Genomic DNA, 25950 nt, shown 5'->3' on the forward strand with positions numbered 1-25950 from the left:
AGTGTTATGTTTAGCTGATGGTTGATTATACCTCAAAATGGGCGGTTACTAAGTGTGTAGCTTCTGTCAACACTAGAACTGTGATTTTCTCAAGGAGGTATTCTCTCACAAAGGGATTCTGAAGTATTTAATCAAAGACAATGGTGCCAGATTTGTTTCCTGTGAAATGTTTGACTTCTTAAAGGAACATTTCATTATTCAAAGAATGTCTCCGCCACAGGCCAATTGTTTAGTTTATGAATAGAATTGTGTAAAGCTGTGTTCAGAAAGCAATCTCTACAAGCCCTGAAAGAGGTGTTGAGACACACAGAGGGCTCACCATAATACACCCAATAGTGTTAGCAAGCGTTCTTTCTTCTCCATGAGATGTCATTTGTCACACGATAAACTTAATCTAACACGGTTGAATCAGTGTGTAACTAAAAGATGGATATTTTAAAAAGATTTGTGCCTGTAGGAAAGTTTATAAATGAAAATAAGTCCAGATTTAATGTCAAAAACTCTGTGCTGGATAGTAATTGGAATGTAGAGGACAAAGGTTTTGTTAAAAAACCTGGGTTGGTCAAAAAGGAGCGCTCTACAGTCATGGGTCCATTTATCATTCACAAAGTGAAGAAGTCTATGATACTCGATTCTGGAGGTGTGTGGAATAAGTCCTGGTTGGTTAAGTTAAATGACAAGGTGTGTACTCCCTCCGATCGCTCCTATTCCCCCCTTACACCTGATCTCCCCCCACGGTTCACAGGTTTGTTTTCCCCCCTTGGCTTTTTCAAAACCAAAAGCATCCGTCAAGGAATACATTCCCGAATCCTGTTAGGGATGACTTACATGGGTGAGGGCTAAACACCAACCCACACCCCCAGGATCCATGCCCAACGGGACATAGCATGACATAACACAACATGCCAGGCCAAACTGGAAGATTATTCCCGGAAAGATGTAAGTCACCCTACCCAAGTTGTGTTGATGTAGGATAAGACCACTAAATACAATGGAAAAGCAAACTGTTAACCAAATGCTCGTATTTGTATGTTATGACTTGTCAATGATGCAACAACAACTTGTACCAGAAAATGTGAAAATCTCAATAAACAAATTTAAACAAAAAATAAGAAATGACAAGGTGTGTACTCATGGGAAGCATTTGGTGGAGAAACTCCATCCAGAAATGCGAGTGATGATAATGAGAGTTATGTTGCCGCAGGGGGATAGGAACTACATTACCCACCTGCTCCAGCCCAGAGGAGGGCTGCAGCGTTCTGCAGAGGTGCTGGAGCGCCATATAATCAACAAAGGGGTCCGGCAGCGCGGGATGAGCCCGGGCGTGGCCCGACCAAGACCGGGCCCGTCCGTGACTAGGCCACCCCCCTTGGTTGCAGTTTCTCAATGCAGGCGGTAGGTCCGTTTACTTTTTAATGGTATTTGATTATTCAACTACACTAAAGATGGTAAAAAGAAAGATTATCTCTGTGTTGGGGGGACGTTATGCGGGGATCCACATTCAAATCCTTTCAGCAACTACAGATTTCGACCTCCACAAAACGCAATTTCACAGATATTTGCAACTTCGACATGCTCTATCCCCTTTGATAAGAGACATCACAAATCTCCCGGAGTTCCACCCGCTGGAGGGCCGGCTGCTCATGGGGGACTTGGGAGCCCATAAGATCCTTCAAATTTATCAAACATTGACTACACACTCCATGACCACTTTACACCGAACCCGGGCGGCGTGGGAGGCTGATGTGCCCATACTGACCGATGATGACTGGACTGAGGCACTGGGTAGCCCCAGATACTCTGCGGTCTCTGCCCGCTATCGTCTGATCCAGTTCAAATATCTCCACAGGGTCTACTATACACGCTTACGTCTCTACAAGATGGGGGCTGTCCAGTCCCCTATGTGCCTGCGTTGTGATTCTAAGGAGGGGTAGTTTCTCCACACGGTGTGGACCTGTACGGCTCTGCAACACTTCTGGTCGGGCATAAGATCCTGTTCGGGGCGGGTGCTGGCATGGTGCATTCCTGCCGACCCCCGTTTGATACTCCTACACAGTACCAAAGACATCGGGGGGGAACAGATATAAATGGCATTTATTGTTTCTAGGGCTTACACTAGCGAAACGCGACATTGCACAACACTGGAAGGCAACACTCCCACCCAGCATTGGTACCTGGAAGAAAGCAATGGATAGATGCCTATCCGCTGAAGTTGCAATATTTCAGGCTAGGGGTTGTCCGCAAAAACACAAAGATCTGGGCAAGATGGGCCGCGTATCGTGGCATAGACCTGTCACTTCTGGGGTCAGTGGCTCCCTCTGATCCAATAGATAGGTTGGTTGTGAGCAATACACCGATATAAGACAATGGTGTAGTGTAGAGGTAAAAGGGGCAAGATTGCAATACAATTACATGATAATGTAATGATGATGTATGGTGCGTGGTTGGGGAGGGGGAGGAGGGTCTGCTGTTCCGCAGACTTCATTGGGGATGATATATGGTGCCTTGCTAATGTATATTGTTTTCTTACATGCTTGATGTTCGCTGGGCTTGCCCATATGGTACCTTGAAAACCAATAAAATTTGTTTAAAAAAAAAAAGAAGATTATGGGGGATAAGGAGGGCTCCCCTAAGAAATCGCAAGGAACCACTCTTGATTACTTGCTGGCGCCGCAAGGGTTCTTGACAATAAAATTGATAGAACATAAATTATAAATGGAGATGGGAGATAATAATTTACCTCTTGCAGTCACTAATTCTTTTAATGATCCTGTAATTGCGCAAAATGAAACCATTGGGGACTCGATAATGGTTATAACACCACCTAATCTATCCTCATTAACTGCTGTCGAGCCTCCAACGAAGAGTAAGAGGAAATCTAAACACAGGTTCAAACGAAGTAACAAGCACTAGATCAAAGACGACCGTAAATGTACAACAAAACGATTTACCCTCGTTATCCTGCACAGATAAGACTCTGACCAGTACCTCTGAGCCTAAGATCCGGTTAAAACTTAACATAATAATCAGTTAACTTGAGTCTGTACTGAGCACTAGTCTTTTACCTCTATTTGATAGACTTGGGATTTAGAGGCTTCTGTGATAAAATTACAAATCTCATTAGATAGTATCAGAGTGCATGCTAGCATAGGAAGGTCAGCACCGCGGAGTAGTACAATAATTGAGGGTGAATGTGAGGCCGGTCGACCTAACATACAGATTTGCAAAAAAGTTTCGAGTTGATGTTTCCCCATTTTGCCTGCTATTACTCATATAAGGACTCCCGATATAGGGGTGGGAGTGGTTGGGGATGAAGGACCAACATAAGGTAGCGTCTTTAGAGTTGATGACTCTCATATAAAAGGGATCCCGGGGTAAGGAGGATTGGGTCCAACAAAGACGTAGAGGAAGTGATGCAAGACGAAATTTAGGTGAATCCCTCCAAGTAGATAATAGAACAAAAGTCATTACCAATCAGGCGAGGCTGGATCTTCCATCTGAGAGCTGTCCTTATGTGGCAATTTTAACTAATGTTCTCTACCTACATGCTAATAAGAATGAGTCGACAGGTCAATTGAAAAATACAGTCTGCCACTGGTTATCACGTAATACAGATTTTACAATCTCTAGCTACCAAGATATTTTATTTGCTAGAAGAGTGGGTTAGGTCAGAATCTCAAGAACACACACACACAGGGTGATTGCATTGTGATCAACTGCAGATTCCCTGATCTTGCTGAACAACTGCTTACACGTGGTGATAAGTTATATCAGGAGGGTATAGGTCACAGGATCAGCATTAGGCCCTTGGGGTACTTTTTATAGACCTCTTATGCATACTCGCACAACTACGCCTGACGGCAGTTGTTCACCCGAGAAATCGTAATAGGTTTCAGCCACTCTCTGAACTTGACAGTTTAGACTGACTCCTGAATGGCATTGATGAATTTAAATATAGGCCACCTAAAGAATCACTAAGTCGTCCACAGAGGGTTAGGCCTTATAGAGTTAATATTCCAAACAACCAGCAAATTAGCTCACATCAACATCAAGTCCAACCTGAGCCAGGCCCTACTCCTAGGAAGGGGGTGAAGGTATCAGAGGGCCCGATAATGCAGGAGTTCACAAGTCATGAATGAACTAACTAAAGTGATTGCACAGAATATTGCAGGGTTAAGGTCAAAACGGTCTGAATCCAACTGGACCAACCTAGTAGATGTATGTTTCAGGAAACTTGGGCGACTGAACCAATCTTTATGGTGAGGTACACTAACTATAGTGTCAAAGCTAGACCATCACCGGCAGGTCATCCGGCTCGTGGATTACTTATTTGGGTCAAGACAGGTCTGGCCTGTAAAGTCCGCAGGCTAAACATTGAGTCAGCTGATATATTAGGAACGGACCTCAAATCCCTAAAAGGAAGTTTGACTTATGGTTAATTAATATATACAACCGCTCTCAGCAAACAAAATCAAGAGTCTGCCATAATATCATCTTTGAGTAATTTTTTTTAGAGAATTCAGAGAGGGGGCAACCTTATCATAGCAGAAGATTTCAATGTAACTTGTGGACTATGTACAGGATCTCATTCAAGAGGAAGAGTTACCTTCCCTTAAGAAATGCACAAAAGGTGGGGCAGCAAGTTTTGTCCTTTACCCTAACCTTTGGAGTCCGTGCTTGTAATGGGTGGATGCCATTTGACCCAGAAGCATCCCTAACCTTCAAAAGGGCGAACACACGAAGCAGGATCGATTATTTAAGGGTTGAGCTAGATTTGTGGCACAAAGTACATGATATGACTGTTATATCTAGACATGATAGTGATCCCAATGCATTGGGGTTATGGGCCTGACATCCCTTATCTGACAAACTGTATTGATAGCGTGGCTATGCCCAGTCACTACAAATAATGACAGGCGGATTAAATGGAGTTATGTAGTAAGAGACGAGAATTCTTTAGCTGATTAATAGAAGTAGTCTCAACTCTCCTTATTTTGAGAGATTCTGGTTGCGACGATCCAAGAACTAGGATTAGGTTCTCCCATCTTCTTAAGGCAATTAAGAGCTATTTCTGCAGACAATCTCAAAGTGCCTATCTTATGAGGAAAGACGTGTCCTGGTATAACAGGAACTGTAATCAGGCTAGAGCTGCACTAGTCATTGCAGTGAAGAATAGGAATAGCACTGGCATAGCTCAGAGAAGAAGGGTCTACAGTAAGATACAGCTAGAGGTCAAGAAAGGAAATTGGCAACCCTATTTGAGGCATCTAGAATGAAAGATTATTCTGGCATCTTCTGGCCAAAGGAGACATGCACATGGTTAAAAAAAAGGGGCTTTTTTTATTTAACCACATGTCTGGGAAGATCATTTTATGCAATAGTACTCAAAGGGGGAGAGGGAAACAGAAATTGAGATTATTAAGTTCGGGCTAAATCAATCAATAGAAGGCGGCAATGTAATTAGTTTTACATGGGAAGAAACAGTATCTGCAATTGAAAGCCTGGGAAAGGGCAAAGCACCAGGGCTAGATAGAATACCTGGAGACCTCTATCGATCTGAGCCCAATATATGGAAATTCATACTTCACTCAGCGTTTAATACTATTGCCCATGGAGGGGGGGAGGAGCGGGGATTTCCCATTCACTTGGAAGGGAGCCAAAATCATCCCGATATTTAAGAAAGAGGACCCTTCCAATTATAGGCCAATTAGCCATATACACACTGCAAAAAAACTATTTTGCAAATTGATCTGGACACATTTACACACCTGGATTGAGGAAAATAACATTGTCACATCTGCAAACACGTTTTAGGGCATCCACAAGCACTCTGGACCAGGTGTTTCGATTTCTATTGCTCATTTGGAAGAATGTTACTATTAGGAAGAGTCACCTCTACGTTGTGTTCGTGGATCTTAAACAAGCATTTACTCCGTAAATCGCACTTAACTATGGGTCACTCGGAGGGATCTAGGGTTGCCCAATGGTGGGAAACAGCCACAACGCGGTTTCCCTAACCACACATGTTACAACGCATGCGTGGTAACCATGCAAAGACTTTACAACGCATACCTTTACAATGAATTTAGTTGTAAATGTATGTGTGGTAAAGGTATGTGTGTGAAGGGTAAACACAGTTACCACGCATAGCATTTATCACGCATGCCTCTACAACTAAATACATAGGAAAGGCATGTGTGTTGAATGTGCGTGTGTGGTAGGGGCGGTGGAGACTATCGGCATCGTTAGAGGAAAGGCAAGGACCGTTCTGCTTCCTCTTTACGACATGCAACGCATCTCAGAAGAGCTTGAAGAGGAGACGTCATGGAGAGGTAAGGGGGATTTTACTTTATAAATAAAATTAATATTTGTAATTAAGTGCTGGGGGTTGGGTCACACAGGTGGCTGTTTTTGGAGTTCAGGGCAGGTTTATTTATTAGACGGGTTAGGTGGGGGGTTGCGTAGGGGGCAGTTTCTAGGGTTCAGGGGAGGGGTATTTGTTAGAAGGTTTTGGAGGTGGGGAAATAGTGCAGGGGTCGATTTTGAGGGTTCAAGGCAGGGGAGGGGTATTTGTTAGAAGGGTTTGGGGGTGCGGGAATCACACATTTTAGGGTTCAAGGGAGGTGTATGTCTTACGAGGATTGGGGGATGGATGTGGGGGGGGGGGGTCGCACAGAAATGGGGTATTTTTTAATAAATATCTGAGGGCTGGAGGGGGGGGCAGGGGTCCGATATAACCACTACCATGAATATGCCCTTACAATGCATGGTTTTACAACGAAATTCGCTGTAAAGGTGTGCGTGGTAAAGGCATATTCGTGGTAAAGGTTATGCGTGGTAAAGGTCATGCGTGGTTATGGCATTCGCGCTGTAACGTGTGGTTAAGGCATGTGTTGCAACGGAATGCGTGGTAACACCACACAACCCCCAATGGTTCGTTACAACTACTAGTGCGTTTGCACCAATATAACTATGCACAGGTTCGGTGGCCCCGAGGTGGTGAACCCACTGGGTAGAAAAATGTGCATAAAGGAGTTTGCCATGGTCGTGTTTTAGCTCCAACTTTATTTACTTTATACATGAAAGGGCTAATCAATGCATTATTTGACCGTGGAGGAGACCCTCCCTAACTTATGGGTAGACTAATTCCTTCACTCCTATTTACTGAGGATACACCGCTGATTGCAAAAACACCAATCGATATGCAGAATGTATTAAATAGGTTTGCAACAGCTTGTTTAAATTTTGGCATTTAGATCAATTGCGCAGACTATATTTATGGCCTTTAACCCCCACAGATCCTTTAAAGGGAAGAAGAGACTGTGTTCAACTATCCTCGGACAAGTCAAGGTTTTTGATTACCTAGGGGTTAGACTGACTAGTAACTTGACATGGTCTGACCAAATTCAAAAGAGTCGTCTTTCCTTTATACACACTCAACTTTGAAAGCGCTGCCGCCGGCGACTGCCGTTGTCTTCAAGATCTGAACACGGTCACTACACCACATGGGGTGGTGGGGTAGGCTAACAAAGGAGACGCCCCTCTGGCATAATGGTCTTCTGCCTCAGCTGATGGGGCTATCTGGTTTTTCTGGCTAGGAGGCTATAGGTATATCTACAATAGGAGATGTTCTTCACGGTCAGACCTTGAAGTCCTTCCAAGAACTGCAGCGAGAATATGAAATGCCCCAGACACAATTCTATAAATATCTCCAATTGTGTAATGCCTTCTCCCCATATCTCGCACACCAGGAAGCTCTGACGGATTTCAATCCCATAGAGGCTAAAGTGTTCATGGGGTAACTCGGTGCGCACAAGACCACCAAGATCTATTGCACATTAGTGACAAATAGCTCCACTTTACTTAGCAAAACACGCAAGGCTTGGCAGGAAGATCTGGGCCCCCTGGATGAAGATGATTGGGCGGAGGCATTGGAGTCCCCATGTAGCGCTGCTATTGCGGCATGGTTAAGTTTCATACAATTTAAATACTTACACCGGGTTTATTATACTAGGTATAGGCTCTGGGGCGCCGGGCTGTGAGTCCCCTCTCTGCTTGCTCTGCCTCATGCACACCGTTTAGCAGTGTAGCACACTTTCCAGGTTCTGGTGGGGGTAATCACATGTTTGTCAGAAGTCTTGGGCTGGGATATCCCCTACTCGCCTCGGCTAGCCTTGCTTCACATTACTGATGGTATCGGGGGCAACATAAATAAACGCCACCTATTGCTCCTGGGCCTCACGCTGGCAAAACGGGACATAGCCAGGACATGGAAAGAGGCCTCCCTACCACGGGTTGGGGTAAGGAAAAAGGGCCTTGATTTTTGCATGGGGTTGGAACTACCAATATATAAAGCGAGAGGATGCCCCCAGAAACATCCCAAGATCTGGAGGAGATGGGCAGACTACCGGGTATTATACATGGAACCTATCTCAACTGTATTGTTAGATTAGCGATGGGTGAAAAGGCGGTGCTTTGGGTAGGAAAACATGTCCTGTCAATATATAGTTATGCGACTAGGGTGGTGGGAAAAGACATGCATTGTATTATATCTTAGATGTATGACACTCTGGTTTACTGTTGGAGGAATGTGTTTGATTGTATTCAAATTTCAACTGTTCTATTGCAATCAAAATGTCAACATCATTATCGCTATTTTATACATTGTGCTACTGGCCAGGCTTGGTACGGCTGTTGACAATAAAAAATTGTTGTGAAAAAAATAAAAAGAAAGTAGTCTTGCACTTCAGCATGAAGACATTGCAATTGTTAAAAAAGTCAAATGATCTGTCTATCGCCCCATTTCTCCAGCGATTGAAATTCATCGAGCTAGAGGGCTGGGTGTTGCTCTCTATGATGCGGACCAAGAGCTTAGAACCAGCATAAAATAAATGCATAAGATTATAAAACCTTCCAATAAACATGCCATTATTACCGGTTCGGCTAGATCTTGGGTTAAAGAGCATTAAGAATATAGCTGAGTTGAAGGTTTTAGTGTTCTGGGTTAGACTATGACACAGATCCCAGTTAAAGAAGCTGTAGCTGAAGTACAAATCCTTGATAAAGCAGCTGGAAGAGTGACGTAGCTCAAGGAAGCCAGGCAATGGCTGTTGAGATTGGGGCAGAGGGACATGTAGGAGGATCCTAAATCCCTGACGAAAGAAACGTTACCTCTTTAAAAGAAAAGTTTTAGAACTACATTCAGGATTCCCGTTTTGATGCTGTAGTATCTTGTATCATAACCAAAAGATTGCCAGATTTAAATGTATATTCTTGTTTGAGGCAGGTATGGAGGAGGTTGAACCTCACCTCCACATGCATGTGCACTATATTTACAATTTAGGTATGGAACTTTGCCCTTGAATCACGGAAGTAAATGGAAGCACGATACTGTATCCCCGTTGTGCCTCGTGTAGCCTCAAGCCTGAATCCATAGACCTTTTTATGTTTTTTTGTCCCATCCATGCACAGGCTAGGAAAAAGTGGTTAATTCCAGCATGTCATCTTTAATCATTAACGTGACCAGCAGAAGCTCTGCAAGTGGTAAGATCAGACACCACCAAATGGCTAGTGTTTGCACTAACAAGATACTTGCTCTACGCCTGGCGCTTTAGGATTAAGAAGATAACCATTAAAAACTAACTTGGCCTCAACACAAGCGTTCCCAGGAGTGGCTTTTTAAAATTCAATATTATAACTGGAGTTAAACATAATATTTTTGGAAAGGTTACAATTGTTGAGATATGGTCTTAATCCTAGGGATGTACTTACAAGAGGACGGATATATGACAAACTGGATACATTTTTGGACGAACCAGGTTATGGGTCCACAAGCAAATAGATACCTAGGTTACATTGGCATGGCTTTAATTTTAGTGTGGATTATACAATTTTATATATTTTTTATATCATGTTTATTCTATACAATTGTGATCTTTTTAAGTTATGTCTACTTTTTATTATTGTATGATGTATTTTTATAACGAACATTATTGGGTATTTTTGTGTGAAAGATCACCAATTGGTCTAATAAAGTTACTATACTACTAACGGATTGATTCTCTGCACCATGTTAGGAATGTCAAAGCAGTTTGGGAGCAAAGAACTGTGGAAATTTTAATGGTTTTGTATATATGTTGCGTTATTTGATTTTGGCATTGTATTCAATCAACAAAGTATTTTACTAGCATTATTTTGTTATTTTTGTTGCCTAGCTGTAGAGGAAGGGTGATGGTTTTATAAACCTCCAGCATCCTTGCAACTTAGAATCCTGTTAGGTTGTGTAGTTTAGAACATTGTATGTGTCATCTGTAGCATGGAGTACTGAGCATGATCTGTTGTAGAGTTTAGATATGAATTATTGTCAGTTGATGCAAGAATTCCTCCGATGTTGGCTGGTGGTCTGTAATTTTCTACTACGATAAATACTTCATTTTTACCTGGGGCTCTCCTGTGCCCTGAATAACTCAACAGTGAGGCCTTGTTTACACAGACTTATACAGTTTACCATAACAATAACACTTCAAACCTACTAAAAATTTGGGGAGTGGAGGCCTCTTAAGACAACACGGCTCCAAGAGAAATGTATTGCATATAATGTCATTTGAGAGCCCATATCGTACACTGTATTCATGATCCCACAAGACAATGCTTAACAGTTAGGTATAGAAAGCAAAAGACACACAATTGATGGACGGAATGCAGAACAAATCAAAACATTCACCCCCAGTCAAGGGATCTGGGTTAAATCCATCATTCTTTTGCTCACCATGCCACCCCAGTTTAGACCTGGCTATATGCAAATCAGTCTTGACCCTGTGCCTCATGGGAATAGTCCAGCCCGAACTGCCAAGCCAGGTCCTCCCTGGACCGGAAACAAGCATCCTAGGACCGGTTTCGGGGTTTCACCCCTCTTCAGCCAGGATAGCTTGATTCCAGTGGCACAGTGAGCCCAGGGCTCACGTCTGAGCATACCTGGTGCACTTAGGGGAAGAAAGCAAAAGACACACCATTGATGGACGGAATGCTGTAGCTTGGAGTACCGAGCATGATCTGTTGTAGAGTTTAGATATGAACTATTGTCAGTTAATGCAAGGATGCCTCTGATGTTGGTTGGTAGTCTGTAGTTTCCTACTACGATAAATACTTAATTTTTACCTGGGGCTCTCCTGTGCCCTGAATAACTCAACAGTGAGGCCTTGGTTACACAGACTTATACAGTTAACCATAACAATAACCCTTCAAACCTACTACAAATTGGGGGAGTGGAGGCCTCTGAAGACAACACAGCTCCAAGAGAAATGTATTGCATATAATGTCATTTGAGAGCCCATATTGTACACTGTATTCATGATCCCACAAGACAATGCTTAACAGTTTGGTATAGGCAGAAGACTACTGTTCCTTACTAATCTTCAATTAACTAAAAGGCAACACATCTGTAATTACTGAAAAAGAGACTGAACCATGTTTCTTTGACAGTGGTCAATCTGGGTTGTGGAAGTATATCCCCTTATTTTACCCAGGTGGAGGCTGATGGCAGGTCTTTAGCAGCATATGTAGCCTAACAATGAAAACCTTGCCCAACAATACCCCTCTGACCCTTAGAAAAATAATAAAATCTTTACAATTTTAATTTTTAAACTTTTAGCTCTTGACTGGCCTATTACTGGCTTTAGTGCTTGAATACTAAAAATGAAATTCATTCTTGAGCCAGGACAGGCTAAATGCTTAATTGGACAGTGGTTGCTTTCAGTCTGCTAAAGCCCAATTTCCAGTCCTGTGGCTGTTCTATTCAGTTTTGTTTTACTGGCTTACACCATTAAAGGTGCTGATCATGGTTATAACTGTTGAAACCAAGGTGCAACAAGGTACCATCTTTGACTTGCTAACATTAGATATATAGCATTTTAGGAGTTCAACCAAGTGATGACACTTCGTAATACTTTATATCCTGTGTGGGACATTTCTATGCTCTGGAACATTTATCCAGATTAACCGGGAATTCTGCATCAAAACACAATGCCTATAGTTTGCAGGCGATTCAGAAATATGTTGTGAGGCCTTTAACTGAATTCAGACTTAAAAATCATACGAGAGTCTTAACTTCCTTTCTTAAGTTGTCAAAGTGAACACAGTATACACAGTCTCATTGGCACATTAAAAATCAGAAAAGGCATCATAAAAAACAAAAACACATTAATGGGGAATTTTAAACACAAACCGTTTCTTTGTACTCAACAGGTATCAGCTATGGGTAACTGCTGGATTAAATGCGAATGGGTCTGTGGAAAAACACTAAGTTACAGATTCAGGTCTGTAATTGCACATGGCTTTCTGAGCGTATTCTAAGAAAAACTTCCCTGAATGAGAGCGAGCAAGACATACATAGGCTCCCTGAATCAATTATGACAAACTTGTGCACCATGTGCAATTTCTAGTTTTGGCAGTGACCAGCATTCAACTGTCCCCCCCACTTTTATCAGTGCTAAGCAGGTAATCAGCGATTCATGAAAAGATTCAGAACGGATGCCAATATGCAACTAGCTGCAAAAATACTAGCACCACACACAGATTTAGTCATAATAAAAGAATGTCCACTTTAAGATGATATGGTTTAAGACACAGAAGACCTTCAGATAGTACTTACCAGGTCAAAACAGTAAACAAATCTACGCTTGTGACAAGTAACAAATTTCACTTTGCCATACATTATTAGAGAGAAAATACCAGCCAACATTCAGAAGCCTTGTATGTAAAATAAGTTCACTATTCGCACTTCCATATCAGGAAAGAAAGAGAATTGGATGCTACTAAACAAGTGAACATAATTACTTCATCAGAAAATGATACTACCTGTATTGAAAAATCAGAAACTTTGACAGTTTGGTCTGGAGCAGTCAAGTCTATGGAACCACATCATGCCTACGTCAAAAGAGATCTATCTGTGATAGTTTCAGAGAAAGAAGTGATGCTGCTCATTAGTTTGAAATGGATTATATATCCGTTTCCCCACAAGATGGAATCCATTATTCCGAATGAGAAAGATTAACAACAAACTGTGACAATTTAAAGCACCACAGGCAATCTATCTACCTAGAAGTGGGTGTTCCGGCAAATTTACACCAAAACTAGACTGTACAATGCTCCATGAAATGACACAGAATCCTAAAGCTTCATACAAAGCAACAGTCCTCTAAGAATATGGTCAAAGAGAGTTTTTTATTTTACCATTAGGAAAATAACTAATATGGCTGCCAAGGAAGGGTGGTCGGGACAAACACCCTAGCCCTACAAAGTATTGTTGTATGGGTTGGGTTTGCAACATAGCACCTGAATAAAGTACAAGATTGTGAAAGAGAGATAAGAACAAAGTGGAGTTGCTGGACTGTAATGCACAATGGCAAGTTGGGTGAAAACCAAACACTGTATCACCACAAGTCATACCAACCATACAGCAAGTTGGTGGAAGGATGATAATTTGGGCCTGCTTTGCAGCAGCAAGATCCGGAGGACTCATAATCAGTGTCCACTATGACTCTCTCTGTATACTAGTGCATTTTATAGGAAATGTTGAGACCATGTCTACCAGCTAAAGTGTAGCCCGATGTGGATCATACAATAGAACAGTGATCCAAACAATACACACAAGTAAACCTATGACAGAATTGTTTAAAAAGAAGAGAATCAGGATTTTGAGACAGGTCAAAGACAAGATTTCCCCCACTCCCTCCCCCCCAAAAAAGGATGCTATGGCGGGACCTAAAGAGGTATGAACATAAATAAATGCCATAAATACCAACCAACCTTAAGCAATGTTGTAAAGAAGAACGGGCCAGAATTACTCCCAGGTGATGCGATATTGAAAAACTCCGACTCCCAGTTATTGCTGCTAAAAGGGGTTCCGCAACGCTACTCAACGATGAAGTACACCTTTTTCCAACAATGCTACTGAATGTTGCCTTTTTTTGTTTAAGATATACTGATAAACGTGAAATTTGTTTAATAAAAATAATACAGTGAGATTTACATTTTATGATATTAGACATGCCTACTGTTAAGACTTGGGTAGGACTTTGGTGAAGGTCAGATAGATCTGAATTATGCAAAAACACAGGCTCTTAATAGGATTGTCACATTACCCGTACATACATCCCCAACCACTGACCGTTCAGTTCACTTACGGCAGAATTGGCACCATGGGGCATTTTTTTCAAAATGGCACTAAGACTAGACCACAGCATCATCATTGCAACACACTTTTCACAACTGTTTCACCCAAGTAAGATAGCAAACTGTTTCACCCTTACAAAGGTTGGAACACTGCATAGGGAAACCTAGATCAGAACTTTAAAGAGTTGTTATCTTTTCAAATGTGGTACCCATCCAGGGGAACCTTCATAGGACTTCCTTTTACCAACTAAGGAAAGGTTTAAAAATGAATATTCAAAATACTCCACAATTCTTACTAGCCAACGCCTCCTGAAATACCTTAAATTCCCAGATTTGCCAACTCCCTCACACATAAATTCTTAAGTAAAGGATAGAAGCGCTTACAAGAGAGGCTGTGCGATATCACACTACATTATAACTTCACATATCTGTTGCTGAGATGAAGCGGACTGTCATCCAGCAGGAAGTCCAGTCAACCCAATATGAAAATAACAGGAACTACAGAGCATTTATAATGTTTTAAAGCTGAATGTGACACCAAAAATGTTGCTGAGAAGACTGCAAACCAGCTGCTCTGTAAAGAAGCATTGGCATAGCCAATAGGTCTCGCTTTTGGGACCTTATAAGTATTTGGTTTTGCAGCACAATATCCTTGGTGCAACAACATTAACTGTTGCATGGCTAAACACTTATAAGGTCCCAAAGGCGAGACCTATTGGCTATGCCAATGCTTGTTGCTTGATGCCATTACAGGATATGTGCACTAAACCATGTGCATGAAGGGGATCAACATGGTTCTTAACCCCAACCATAAGTTGTAGGTTGATTTTTGTATACGTTATTTTCAATTATAGGGATCGCTGTTATGACATACATTTGCACAAAAAAAAAAACCTTTCCTTGCAAAAACAATATCCAAATACGCATTTTGTGATATGTGCTCCAAACAGAAATGTGTTATTCCTGCTGTCCTGTGTATCATGAATGTTCAGTGGTGTTTGCCCCCGTCTTTGTCCAGATATAACATTTTCAACACGCTGGAATGGTGATGCACTTAAGTTATTTTTCTCTTATTTACTAACTGGAAGTGGGCCAAGTTTCTCAATAATAACTTAAAGTAGGAAAGAAAATAGAAGGAAAGAAGTAAATAAAAGTAAGAAAAAGGAAATAACAAAAAGGACAAAATAAAGTCTAAAAAGCTGTTGAATGAAGATGAAAGAAATGACAGGCAAAGAAAACAAATGGAGACAAATCATAGAAAGGATCGAAAAATATCAAAACAAAACAGGTAAAGAAAAAGATTAATAGGGTAAGGAGGTAATTTAATTTAATTTTGGCATTTATAAAGCGCGAACGAATACCCGTAGGCGTCTCGGCGCTAAAGCTCGGAGGTAAGGGAATAGAGAAATGATGAAAGAAGGAAGACTAAAAAATAAATAAATAGAAAATAAGAAATGGGGAGGGAGAGAGGAAGGAAAATAAAGAAAAAGGAAAAGGGAAAGGAAGGAACTAAACGTGTGCGTGCAGTTTTGAAGGCTTTTTTTTTGCCATGTCAGTTTTTTGTGTCCGCCCTGGTTAAGTCATCACAGCTGCCTTGTGTGGCTGAAAGAACTTCTCACCACTGCTTTTGTTTTATACCGCTTCTCCTTTGTTCTGTACAAGCGCATATAAATAAAACGTGATTATAAAATTTCCCAAAATTGGCGAGCTTTTACTTCTGAAATGTATTTCGCAAGGTGGGTTGCTATTTGTTGGAAATCAGAACATTCGTTTTCCTGGGTAATCTGCAAGTACATGAGCAAGTACATCTGCATGGACTCAAGTGGAGATTCACAAAAACCTTCGGAGGAGTATGCCAGGAAACCTTTGTAAAACTCACCAAATCAGGTTTCTGCACCCATGCAAAGTGATAGAACTTTGAATGCAAACTTGTGAACGTTTATGTGAATGGGGCCGAAAACCCTTTACTAGTCGTTTTATTTCAATAGGATACGTACAATTAGAGTTTACTGAAGCTGAACATTGCAAGCACTGCCAGTCGTAGGTAGGCCACAGCGCTGTCCTTCGCGAAAAAATTACAATTACATACATGCAATGGAATGCATGAAGACGGCAGTGGCACATGCGAAAACACACCAACGAAGCAAACTCCCAGTCACGTGATGCGAGGCACGAATAACTAACTCACTGCTCACGATTTACTCTAAAACGCCCTAAAAAGCACAAGGAATGACGAGGCTGCACAGACCTGCTGGTAAAAATGAAACACAGCCACAGCATCAAAGCCTCCGTGCAGGCCCAACAATTACCATCCGCATTAGAAGACTGCCCTCCAATTGTGTGCACAGACTTGGTGATTATCCAGGCTCGTGGCTAACAAAGCAAACTTCCAGTCACGTGACGACCTAAAAATGAAACTGACCCGGCCGCTGGAAAAAAATAAAAAAGTGAGCGGGAAGTGATCGCAGGGCCGTGCTCTGTGGTGGGGGAGGGGCAGAGCCAGGCGCTTGTGAGAGCGCTGTGCTTTATGAACTATGACGGCCAGACGGAGGAAAGACAGATGGCGGCTGCGCATATGAACGCAAGCTTGAGGCCAGGAAAAGCCTCGGGTAGCACTTTAAAGATCCACTAACTAAATGTCTCTCAGAGCAGGGCATGCGCTGGCTCAGGCGAGACCTAAAAATCAATCACTGTGTCACGGTTTAAAACAATAAAAAGGGCACAAATATATTAAATGTTTGCATGGACTCCAAGTGGGGAAAATTAAATAATACACAAATACGCACTCTCAGTTTTATAACTAAAGTTAAAGATGATGCAAAAGGTAGATCTGAAATTCACATGTTTTGCAATGTATATGCAAGCTCCATTGGATAATGGAAGTCCACTCCCCAAAGACTAGTTACACTATTCAAATAATTCTACAGTGACTGCTTCTACTTTATCTTTTATGACACGAACAGTAATGCGTTTGGAAGGTAGGAGTGATCCTACCAAAGAATCGGTTGTTCCAGCAAGTGCAGACATTGAAAGACAGACAAGGAAGAAAGGGTTAATTGCTTAGAAATCATTCTATATAAAAATTTAGCAAAACGTACAGCCCCGCTGTGCACTAAACTAAAACCATAGTAGAGAATATTCACTCAATAGTCACTTGCAACATTAGACATACATCTCAACCTTGTGATTGAAATCAAAAATATTTTCTTTTTTCTATGGTGGGTGACCAGTGAAGTTATAGTGCCAGGACAATAAACTGAAAATATTTAGTGGTAACAAATTATGAAATATTGTGGCTGGTGTATTACTTGACTAAAGAAGTATCAAAGTAGAATTGAATTTAATAAAGTCAATTATTGACCTGCTTTCACGCCTATATGCTTTATTCTCATTTGAATATCTGATTCTAGATTAAAGGGTAAACCATGCTGAGATGCAAAGCTGTTTCTGTACCCCTTAACTGTACAGAGATGCAAAGTATTTCTTGACCTCCTTAACTGTCAGAGACCAGGGTAGGGCTCAGTAGTCAAAGAGAGGTCGAATGACAACTGAACAGGATCTCTTCCCACTTCCAATTCTAGCCAAGCGTTGTTCAGGTTATAAACAAGAACAGTACACAATATTATTTGTGCCATGTATTCAAGCGGTAATGTCTCACTCACACGGCTTATAAGGGCAGGGGAAAATATGAATTTAAATAAGGTTTTGACCATGTCAAGCCACAAGGTCAGAACCTTATTTAAATGAAGTCAAAGAGGAATACATAAGTACAGAGAAAAACTGTACAAAAGCTTGAAAATGGTAGCCGTTTAAAAAAAACATCTAAAACAGGAGGCAACTGGACAAGAAACATGACATTGGTCTATAAAAAGAAAAATACTAATTCTACGTAATTATCCAATGGTTAAAGTAAAAAAAATAATAAGTGCAATGTATTAGTACTGAAATGTGAAAGAAAATTTGCACCAAGGCAGGTTAGAATGTCAAAGCATATTTTACAGAACAGTGAGCTTACCTTATCCTTTGAAGATCTTATTGATTAAAAACCAGCATTGCACCACTCAAAATGGTGTTTTCTGATAGCAGTACTTGTTCTTCTTAGAGCTTTTTCTGTTTCTTTGTACAACAAAACTCCTCAGGTGCCTTTGCATAATATAGTGCAAACCCAATACTATGTAGGTCTCTTAAGTCCAGTTTCACGATCTAGTGTTGCTGCATTCAATACATATTTCTCAAAAGGAAAATCCTTTTTCGAACAAACAGTCAAACTCCCAGGAAAATGTGGCTTATCATGTGCTCAGTAAGAAATTGTCCAGTTCCTTTGAAGAAAGCAGCATCAGATATTCGGTTTGGCACGTCCATCTACTGGCCTACGAGGAATTTGGCAGTATGGTTTACTGTTCCTAGGTTGTTTTAAATTTCCTGCCTGCAGACAATAAAACAAAAGTAAAATCAGTCATTTGCTGGATAGGTCTTATTTTTAATACGGGAAGTATGATACAACATTTTAAATGAAGTGGCTTTCGCCATGACCAGCTAGTCTTGATTTGTTGGAGTCAAACGAAATGACAGTCATTTCAGGCAAGGACTCTGAATAGCTCAAGTGAAAAGCTTTCTCTGCCCAAACGACTGGTAAATGGCATCTAAAAAAAAAATCTGAACGAAGAGATACACAACTTCCAACAACTAGAAGAACATACCACAACCAGCAATATTTAGGACATTACCAAACAAATAGGTTAAGAGGAACACTGGAGATGAAAGACACGACCAGAATTAGAGATTACAAAATGACATTTTACATAGGAGAAAGCAAGAAATATCCCATAAAAAGCGATAGCGTGGTTCCGCTAACTTGATAATCTTTTTCCCATACCAGAAGTCTTTTCGAAAAGGGTCTGATGGGCGCTATAAGTGTTAATTAATAATCACAATTTAGGGAAAGATGAAAAGGGGTAACGAACTACAAAAGTTAAGCTATAAGAATTAAGAGCATCCTTGCTGCTAAATCTGTTCTGCATCGGTTTTAAAGTATCTCCTCTCCACACCTTCCGTTGTACGCACAAACAACAGTAATACATGTGCTGCGTTTTGTAATGCGTCCTGATAAAAGCAAAAATAAGAACCAGGCCAAAATGTAGCAACAACGTACTGTGTTTTTAAATCAAGGTAGTTGCGCTTTATGAAGACAACATGCAGCTTCCAAAGATGTGTCCATTCGTACATAACTTTATGACTTGATGTACTACGTTCCTTTAGATGTTTTGTTTCTGTAATCATGTTGACACTTATGTGCACACATCTGGTTAAGAAATAAACGTGTTTAAATCACCCTCCACCTAGTTAGGCATGGTTTACATTAAACTAATGTGAAGGATAATCCGTGCATCTGCCTCTTTGGGTTGCAGTGTCCATCTGACGACTTAATTCACCTGACCAGATCCTTTCCCTTTCGACTATCCTACAGATTTCCGACAGTGCAGTCAGCAACTGCACGCTCCGTCCATTTACAGTTTCCTTATCACACTGAGCCACCTCCCCAGCTGAGCTGTCACCCTCCGATATCTAGGCTGATTGCACTCCCACACCCAGTTCCCTGTTTGTATTGGTAGTCACCCACCTAGTTGAGCTGTCAACCCAACCGTCCCAAGACCGAGTATGTGAACACCCTCACCTGACAATACACAGTTTGTATGTATTACTGCCCTCCTTTAACTGTGCTGCCACCTACCATTTTCCGGGTAGTGGTCTCAACAACCCCACCCCCGGACTCTGGCCCTTCTGTCACCCAGTGTCACAACCATCCTACCTCTTGACTTACTCAGCGACAAGAACTCGCGTTCGGAGCCCTCTTTCGCCAACACCCCTTCACTTCTGGGGGGGAGCGACTAGCAAGCGCTGTCTCGCTTTCTCCCTCCCCGCGGCCGCCGCCCCAGCGCGCAGTCACTCCAAGAGGTGGAGATTGCGGGCCCCGCCGCCGAGCAAGATGGCGCTACTTCCGTCCGCCCACTTCCGCCCCACATACCGTCACGCGAGCGTCTAGTTCCCATTAGAGGAAAGCTCGTCTAGGCGTTCTTAGGAAGGAAGCACGTCACAACAAGCCGTACAGTTCAGTCCAGCTCTGAACTCGTTGAAGGTGGGTGTGTCCGTAGGTGTAGTGTTATGGTGGGGGTAGGTTTTGTGCGTGACAGCTGGAGGGAGAGGGGCCTCCCACAGTTAGGAGCAGTGCAGTGTTTTCACGGACGTTGAGAAGTAGGTTTGCTCAAGGATAATGGTCCTTTATTTACAAAAGCTTTTTTTTGCCTAAAATATATGTTTACGGCTGGAAATACCTTTATTTCCTTATGTCACTCGTCAAGAGCCTAAGCTCATTCCCAGCACTACTGGAGCAGTTTTTACCGACAGGAGCAGCCCTTCAGGGATAATCGACACCGCTGCCCGGCTAGGAAGCCCCAGCACATCCCGCGGCCGCAGAGGAGGGAGAGGCGCTGGCCCCGGGACTGCGAGGACCAGCACACAACAGCTCCAGCTGGTCCTCTTCCCGTGCGAGCCGCGCCCCCTCCCAGTGCCACGCCCCCATCTGAGCGCGATAACTCCTCGCGCGTCAAGAGCCTAAGCTCATTCCCAGCACTACTGGAGCAGTTTTTACCGACAGGAGCAGCCCTTCAGGGATAATCGACACCGCTGCCCGGCTAGGAAGCCCCAGCACATCCCGCGGCCGCAGAGGAGGGAGAGGCGCTGGCCCCGGGACTGCGAGGACCAGCACACAACAGCTCCAGCTGGTCCTCTTCCCGTGCGAGCCGCGCCCCCTCCCAGTGCCACGCCCCCACCTGAGCGCGATAACTCCTCGCGCGTCAAGAGCCTAAGCTCATTCCCAGCACTACTGGAGCAGTTTTTACCGACAGGAGCAGCCCTTCAGGGATAATCGACACCGCTGCCCGGCTAGGAAGCCCCAGCACATCCCGCGGCCGCAGAGGAGGGAGAGGCGCTGGCCCCGGGACTGCGAGGACCAGCACACAACAGCTCCAGCTGGTCCTCTTCCCGTGCGAGCCGCGCCCCCTCCCAGTGCCACGCCCCCATCTGAGCGCGATAACTCCTCGCGCGTCAAGAGCCTAAGCTCATTCCCAGCACTACTGGAGCAGTTTTTACCGACAGGAGCAGCCCTTCAGGGATAATCGACACCGCTGCCCGGCTAGGAAGCCCCAGCACATCCCGCGGCCGCAGAGGAGGGAGAGGCGCTGGCCCCGGGACTGCGAGGACCAGCACACAACAGCTCCAGCTGGTCCTCTTCCCGTGCGAGCCGCGCCCCCTCCCAGTGCCACGCCCCCATCTGAGCGCGATAACTCCTCGCGTGTCAAGAGCCTAAGCTCATTCCCAGCACTACTGGAGCAGTTTTTACCGACAGGAGCAGCCCTTCAGGGATAATCGACACCGCTGCCCGGCTAGGAAGCCCCAGCACATCCCGCGGCCGCAGAGGAGGGAGAGGCGCTGGCCCCGGGACTGCGAGGACCAGCACACAACAGCTCCAGCTGGTCCTCTTCCCGTGCGAGCCGCGCCCCCTCCCAGTGCCACGCCCCCACCTGAGCGCGATAACTCCTCGCGCGTCAAGAGCCTAAGCTCATTCCCAGCACTACTGGAGCAGTTTTTACCGACAGGAGCAGCCCTTCAGGGATAATCGACACCGCTGCCCGGCTAGGAAGCCCCAGCACATCCCGCGGCCGCAGAGGAGGGAGAGGCGCTGGCCCCGGGACTGCGAGGACCAGCACACAACAGCTCCAGCTGGTCCTCTTCCCGTGCGAGCCGCGCCCCCTCCCAGTGCCACGCCCCCACCTGAGCGCGATAACTCCTCGCGCGTCAAGAGCCTAAGCTCATTCCCAGCACTACTGGAGCAGTTTTTACCGACAGGAGCAGCCCTTCAGGGATAATCGACACCGCTGCCCGGCTAGGAAGCCCCAGCACATCCCGCGGCCGCAGAGGAGGGAGAGGCGCTGGCCCCGGGACTGCGAGGACCAGCACACAACAGCTCCAGCTGGTCCTCTTCCCGTGCGAGCCGCGCCCCCTCCCAGTGCCACGCCCCCATCTGAGCGCGATAACTCCTCGCGCGTCAAGAGCCTAAGCTCATTCCCAGCACTACTGGAGCAGTTTTTACCGACAGGAGCAGCCCTTCAGGGATAATCGACACCGCTGCCCGGCTAGGAAGCCCCAGCACATCCCGCGGCCGCAGAGGAGGGAGAGGCGCTGGCCCCGGGACTGCGAGGACCAGCACACAACAGCTCCAGCTGGTCCTCTTCCCGTGCGAGCCGCGCCCCCTCCCAGTGCCACGCCCCCATCTGAGCGCGATAACTCCTCGCGTGTCAAGAGCCTAAGCTCATTCCCAGCACTACTGGAGCAGTTTTTACCGACAGGAGCAGCCCTTCAGGGATAATCGACACCGCTGCCCGGCTAGGAAGCCCCAGCACATCCCGCGGCCGCAGAGGAGGGAGAGGCGCTGGCCCCGGGACTGCGAGGACCAGCACACAACAGCTCCAGCTGGTCCTCTTCCCGTGCGAGCCGCGCCCCCTCCCAGTGCCACGCCCCCACCTGAGCGCGATAACTCCTCGCGCGTCAAGAGCCTAAGCTCATTCCCAGCACTACTGGAGCAGTTTTTACCGACAGGAGCAGCCCTTCAGGGATAATCGACACCGCTGCCCGGCTAGGAAGCCCCAGCACATCCCGCGGCCGCAGAGGAGGGAGAGGCGCTGGCCCCGGGACTGCGAGGACCAGCACACAACAGCTCCAGCTGGTCCTCTTCCCGTGCGAGCCGCGCCCCCTCCCAGTGCCACGCCCCCATCTGAGCGCGATAACTCCTCGCGCGTCAAGAGCCTAAGCTCATTCCCAGCACTACTGGAGCAGTTTTTACCGACAGGAGCAGCCCTTCAGGGATAATCGACACCGCTGCCCGGCTAGGAAGCCCCAGCACATCCCGCGGCCGCAGAGGAGGGAGAGGCGCTGGCCCCGGGACTGCGAGGACCAGCACACAACAGCTCCAGCTGGTCCTCTTCCCGTGCGAGCCGCGCCCCCTCCCAGTGCCACGCCCCCATCTGAGCGCGATAACTCCTCGCGCGTCAAGAGCCTAAGCTCATTCCCAGCACTACTGGAGCAGTTTTTACCGACAGGAGCAGCCCTTCAGGGATAATCGACACCGCTGCCCGGCTAGGAAGCCCCAGCACATCCCGCGGCCGCAGAGGAGGGAGAGGCGCTGGCCCCGGGACTGCGAGGACCAGCACACAACAGCTCCAGCTGGTCCTCTTCCCGTGCGAGCCGCGCCCCCTCCCAGTGCCACGCCCCTACTATCAACCACAGCATAAAGGCAACCCCTGTAACGCGTATCGCGGGACGCGTGCGGGGCGCAGTCCGGGACGAAGACCGGACAAAGAGCGGGCCGTTTGAGGCCGTTCGAGGACATAGAGGACTGGCCTGGCCCACCCCCTCTTTGGTTCCTGTTATCTGATTCGTCCCTTCTCCATCAGTAAGTACAATGTGGGCACTGTAACTGATATATCATGAGCACACGGGGCAGTCGCAGCAAAACTGCAATGGGGCTGAGCAAGCCCACCGGGACACTGGATGATTTCCTCGTTAAGACTAACCTAGCAATTGATGCTGAAATCACCAAAATGCAAAAGAGGGTGTCAGACGAGCTTGATGCGGCACGTAGGCTTTCCCAGACTTTTGCTAACTCCAAAAAATCTTCCCTAGGGAAAATAGCGTTTGCTGCATCCCCACAACATGCTTCTTGTCCTTCCCCATTGATAATTATGGCCGATGTTCATCATGCTTCCCCACCATCTTCCCTTTCATTAGACGCAATATCGACATTAACAACTGGCCTCCCAAAAACTCTCGAGGGAGTCACTTCCACTGGACCTGGAACTGTCATCTTTTTGGCGGATAGTCCTGACCCCCCTGACCCCTCTCCCCCAGCAGTACAAAATAAAAACAAAGCTGGTTCAACTCTTAAAAAGAAAAACGACGCAAGATCTGCCTATGCCCGCAAAAAACAAAAAATTGCGAGGTCACAGTTTTTTAATAATAGGCGAACACTAGCCACCACTGGGGGGATCAAACAAGCCCCAAATTTGGTTAATCAATCGACAGGGGTGGATAGCGAACATAGCAATTTTAACGTAGTCCCTGACCCTATCCAAGGGCCTTTCCCCACATGTGGTGAGAAACCTATCCAGGGAGGGCAAAGTGAGTCAGAGAGGGACAGAGACAAGGGGGGTGACGACGAAGACTTTCTTAAGATAGTCTGGGGTACATTAAAACAATTACTGTCACCTCTGGAACTTAGGCTTTCTCGTATAGAGAATAATCTCCTTGAGATGGACAAGACCTTAGTCTCCCTGGCCACTCTTAGCCTAAAACAACTGGAAGCAATTTATCCTCATATTGCTGAGAGTACTTCTCAGGAGAATGACGATGCCATTCACCAGGTACCAGAAACTAATGCTAATGCTAGTTCCCTTGTTCCTGAAATTCCAGCTCCGGCCTTGTCCGTACCCCTACCAAAGCCAATCACAATATCCAAACCCTGTTTTAAGCCAACTGTTCCCTTTCCCCCCTTACCAAAAACCCCAACATCAGTGGTAACAGGCTCCGAGAACCAGTCCTTATCCAACCCTATCCCTAAGGCCACACATAAGCCCAATAAGATTAATGTTCCCCGTACTGCGTGCATAACTAACCAGTACCATGGCCGCCAGAATTTTCGTGGGGGTTACATTGATCTTCCTCCTGATGCCGGGCCTTACGTCGTTATACTGGCTGGTGTACCACCACTTGACCCACTTTCTAGGGAGACCCAGTGGTCCCTAAAGAACAAGGTGATCCACTGGCTTAACACCAATAGGCAGCTCCCCAATACCGTCAGGACGAGGGTTCTAATGGTCAGGAGAGTGCCATGGGTGGGTCGTACCCATAAATCGATCCCAGGTGACTGCATAGTGGTCTCATTTGCAGACCCTCACACAGCCCAGCATATCACTACCTGGGATTCACAGGATACTGACCAATCTATTGTCACCAGACCCCTTACCTTTTTCTATCCTCCAAAACAGACGGTCGAGCTACCTGGGGCCTGGTCAATAGTCCAAAATCGCAGACGGAAAGGACATGGGGATGGTTGGCAACCTTTTAATAACTGGTGGGAAGGAGCACCCACCATGAACAGGTTCGAATGTCTGGATCAGGTGGATTGACTGGGAATTAGTGCTGCTATAATCCCTACTAACGCTAAAAATCCCCCAACGGAAACCACTCCGAGAGAAAAATCAATGCCCATACCCCTAGTCCCAATCCACACTGGGTTAGATCTAAACCCCCCTGTACAGCGCCCTCTTGCACCACAGGTCAAACTATCGGTAGACTCTGAACACCTGCAAGCTCGGATAGGTACTACTGGGAACGCGGGGCCTCATCAACAGGAAATCAGTAACTCAATGCACTCTCTCCTTTCTTGGAATGTCGCAGGCCTCGATAGTAAGATCACCCACAAGCCTTGGCTGGAGATTGTGCAGAAGTACGGCATCCTATGCCTACAAGAAACTTGGCTTATTGAGGAAGTGCATATGTTGGGTTACCGAACTTTGCATACCCCAGCGGCGCCATCAGCCAAGGGTCGCAACAAGGGGGGCTTGTGTACATATATATCCAATATAGGGGACGTAAAAGTTTACGACTTTCAATCTAATCAGTACTTCCAAATTATATCCTTTAAATGGGGCACCTTGCAAAAGG

General features: G+C 45.2%; 2 long non-coding RNA genes across 2 annotated transcripts in view; one reads left to right on the forward strand and one right to left on the reverse strand.

Annotated features, from left to right (window-relative positions):
• The window catches only part of LOC146809727 (uncharacterized), a 90277-nt gene extending 70092 nt beyond the window's left edge, over positions 1-20185 (reverse strand). Inside the window, exons 1-2 of the long non-coding RNA XR_014966479.1 lie at positions 19982-20185; positions 18188-18598 (exon numbers count right to left, since the gene is read on the reverse strand). This is a non-coding gene — a long non-coding RNA (uncharacterized LOC146809727). The remainder of the gene's footprint in view (positions 1-18187; positions 18599-19981) is intronic.
• A 61-nt stretch (positions 20186-20246) lies between these two features.
• The window catches only part of LOC146809728 (uncharacterized), a 49877-nt gene continuing 44173 nt past the window's right edge, over positions 20247-25950 (forward strand). The window contains exon 1 of the long non-coding RNA XR_014966480.1: positions 20247-20308. This is a non-coding gene — a long non-coding RNA (uncharacterized LOC146809728). The remainder of the gene's footprint in view (positions 20309-25950) is intronic.

The sequence above is a fragment of the Triturus cristatus genome, chromosome 7 (assembly GCF_964204655.1).
Source record: "Triturus cristatus chromosome 7, aTriCri1.1, whole genome shotgun sequence".
Lineage (NCBI taxonomy): Eukaryota > Metazoa > Chordata > Amphibia > Caudata > Salamandridae > Triturus > Triturus cristatus.